Source organism: Chiloscyllium plagiosum, unplaced genomic scaffold, assembly GCF_004010195.1.
Source record: "Chiloscyllium plagiosum isolate BGI_BamShark_2017 unplaced genomic scaffold, ASM401019v2 scaf_4035, whole genome shotgun sequence".
Taxonomy (NCBI): Eukaryota; Metazoa; Chordata; class Chondrichthyes; order Orectolobiformes; family Hemiscylliidae; genus Chiloscyllium; species Chiloscyllium plagiosum.
In genome coordinates this window covers 23451-27308 of record NW_025215108.1, presented here as the reverse complement: position 1 = coordinate 27308, position 3858 = coordinate 23451, and positions in this window count along the sequence as shown.

The window sequence follows — 3858 nt, the reverse complement described above, 5'->3', positions numbered from 1 at the left end:
ATACTGGTTTTCACAGTATCTAAAATTGCTAACACCTCCTCCTTTAGAACCTCCATCCCTTTTTGTCTATTAGCCTGTATCGCAGTTTCCTCCATGACAACATGTTTCCTGAGGAGACATACTCATTTAGCTCTTCGCCAATCTCCTTTGACTCCACCCACAACTTTCCACTACTATCCTGGATTGACCCTAATCTTATTCTCGGCATTCGTTAAGCCGATATACCTATAGACAACCGTACACTTTTCCTTTCTCGAATCTGCAAACGCCTATAGACAACCGTACACTTTTCCTTTCTCGAATCTGCAAACGACATCTCATGTCCCCTCTTGGTTCTTCTTACTTTTCTGATTCGGTATTTCCTTGCTAACATTTAACTCTCAAGCGTTGGAACTGAGCCTTCACGTCTCATTCTAAAATAAAAGTTCTCATTCCTCTGGATAACATCTTCAACTCCTTTAAAAAGCATGGCTCCCTCTCTGTGCAGCTTCCTCCCTGATGTAATGTTCTTAGGTAATAACATATTTATCCTTCGATCGACTTGTCTAGTTTAATTAGAAGCCTCGCTCAATTTCATCTCCAATTTAATAAGGAAGACTAGCGATTGGTCTTTAATGATTCCTCTTCCACTTGGTGTAACACTAACTCTTCATATCCACGAGTAAAACACAGGAACAGGAGAAGACCATTCAAATCCTGGAACCTCTCTCACCTTTCAACAGTATCATTTGCTGCTGAGCAGCACATGTCTGCACTTAGGCCTCGTTTAACGAGAAAAATTCTCTGATATTTCAATCTGAAAATTTATGGAGCGTCTATTGTGGTTTGTGCAAGTCAATTCTATAACATCGACACACCCTTCTTTCCTGTTTGTGTGCGTGTTTGTGTGTGTGTGTGTCTTGGTTAGTGCGAGTGAGTGTGTATGTGCTGGTGCTTCTCTGTGTGTATATGGCATGCGTGAGTGTCCATGTTCGTGTGAGTGTGTGTGTGATTGAGAGTGTAAGTATGAAACTGCATGTCGGTTGGATTCAGAGTGCGTGCACGAATGAGTTGTGTATGAGTGTGTAAGAGTGAGTTGTGTGTGTCTGCGAATGTGTGTATCTGAGTGCGCGTGAGAGAGCGTGGGTTTAAGGCGAGAATGTGAGAGCGCGCGTATGTGACAGAGGGCATTTGTGTGTGCGTGTGTGTTTGTGTGTGTAGGGGAGTTGTGGCTGGGGGTATTCTTTACCATAAGGGACAGCGTCAAACTCTCAGGCTCTGCCTGAGCAGGAAACTGCAATGGAATGACTGAACTTCTCGCGCACATTCTGTGACTGATACAGAGGTTGAGAAGAGAAAGTTCCTAAAAGTGAAGGAGCAGAGAGCATTCGGCGCAATTTGGCCCACTGACTCTCTGTATTACCTTAATTCAATTGCGAGATCACCTTCTCTCTCTCTCTCCCTCGCTCGCTCTTTCTCTGACGTACACAGAGCGGTGAAATAGGAGGACGGCAATTGCTAGCCATCAGCGTCAAATAGCGTGATGAATGACCACTCTGTGATACTCACCCCACACAAATCGTAAGTGAACGGAATCTTCACGGCTTTAGTGATCAACCTCATGTGCTCTTTGACAAAATCCATGCACTGTTAGAACAAGATGAGGACAAGAGAGAAAAGTGTTCAGCTGATTACATGCAGATGCATTTGAATATTCGAATTGTACCAGTCTCCACCACTTCAACGACTAGTTCGCTGCACACACGCACCGCCCTTTGTATGAAAAGGTTACCCCTCTCTTCTCATTTAAGTCTTTTGCCACTCATGTTAACATTACGCCGGCTGATGTTTAGAACATCCAACTGATCGAGATGAAAACGGCAATTTGCCTCATCTCTGCGCCGTATGATTTACTACATTTCTTTATGGAACCCACTCATCCTCTTAAACTCCAGGAAAAAAACTTCCCAACCTTCCCAGCCTCGCGTTATAACTCATACCTTCCAGTCTCGGTAACAGCCTTGTAAATCTTTCCTTGCTCCTTTTCAAAATTAATATTATCCTTCCTGCAGCAAAGTGAGCAGAATAATGCACAGTTTACGAAAAGTGGTCTCACCAAACTCTCATTCAGCTCCAACATGACATCTTATCTCCTGCATTCAATGCTCTGACCGATGTAGGTACGTGGCACGAAAAAGACATTTTCATCACCTTGTTGACCTGTGACGTCACTTCAAGTAAATATATACCTGTACCCCTTGGTCTCTCTGTTCGACAACATTCCCCAGGCACTAGCACAAACTGTGTAAGTCCACCCTGGATTGTCTTGCCAACATCTCACGTCCCAAACTGTTTAGCGTTTGCTCATTATCAATCCCTCCATACAAAAGGATCATCCTGGTGTACCTTCCCTGAAATGCCTTCAAGGAAACGATATATTTTCTTAAATAAGCACATTTTCCTCCAGTTATGTTTTTTCCCAGCACATTCCATCTCATTCTTACTGAAACTCACCACCAAATTGGACTCATGAGGCAGCGAGTTGCAGACTTCCTGCTGCAGTGTTTCCATGTCTACACCTTCCTTCCATTGCGACTGGAGCTGAAGGGAGATGTTCTCACACAGGTGAAATGACATTGTGGCCCAAACTAAAATTCAGAGACATGGGAGAGATTCTGATTAAATAGGGAATGTTTCCCTGCAGACAATGAATGAACCAGCTTTCATATTTTAGTTGAGTGTGGAGTTCGGGCGACGGACAATTTTTTAAAAAAGAGATTCATTCTAAAGAGCACAAAAGTTGTTCTCTCGCTGTGTGTCTTCGGGAGTGCGTGTAATTTCAAGACCCGTGGAGAAGATACAGTGAAATTTCTCTAGAAACTCAGCAACTCTGGAAGCAGCTGTGGAGTCAGAGAATGTACGGTCAATGTTTCGAGTCCACTGTAACCGTCTTCAGAACACATTTCCTCCTGCACAGAGCAATCGAGTCATTTTACAAGCATTTCCAATAACTCTTCCATCAAGACATGCATCAATGAGCGTTGACCCTGACTGGTTAATCAGATTAACCGAATTGAGGCTGATGAAAAGAGAACTGGATTGAGAAGGGCAACACTGGGCAGCAAGGTCCTTCATAAGGATTTCAGAAGTAGTTTTCGCCTTTATCACTCTCTCATTCTCTTCCTCTCTTCCGAGCTTACTTTAAAGGTAAGCTCAGAGGTGGAAGAATTTCTTGTTGACTGTAGAGAAGTGAGTTACACTTTGGACGGTCGGTGTGGACTAGTTAGACCGAAAGTCCTGTTTCCATGCTGTCGGGAATCTAATCTAATAACTGTGTACTGGTTCTCTTGCGAAAATTATTTTGCCAGAATGTTGTTGCAATGTCTGCTTCAGAAACAGTGGCTAAACAGCATTGAGATCCTTGAATTGTTGCCTTTTGTTGAAGTAAACAAAAACAGCATATATGGGTGGACTCATTCTCACCGGGAAACAGGTTTTTAGTTTTAGCGTCACTTTAAGTTGGGGTGGGATTTGGAAAGATATTGCAGCTCATAGACACAGATCTGCCCCTTTTGCTGAAAATAAACTTGCGTACTCTGTCTGCTGCTCCAGAGTTTTTCTTTTTTTTTGATTTTTCCTTTCTTCATGACTGAAGATAGCAGGTTAAAATGAAGAATCTGTGTTTATGGGAGAAAAAAAACCCAGCAAATACTGGGAAAAAAAGCAGGGTTGGCAGCATCTCGAGAGAGTTACCCGAGTTAACGTTGCGTCTCCAGTCACACTTCTTCGGAAATCATGGTTTTTGGTGGTGCTGCTACATTTTAACAGTTGAGGATTAATAGTTGAACAAAGTATACGTTTGGTCAACCATTTAATGGA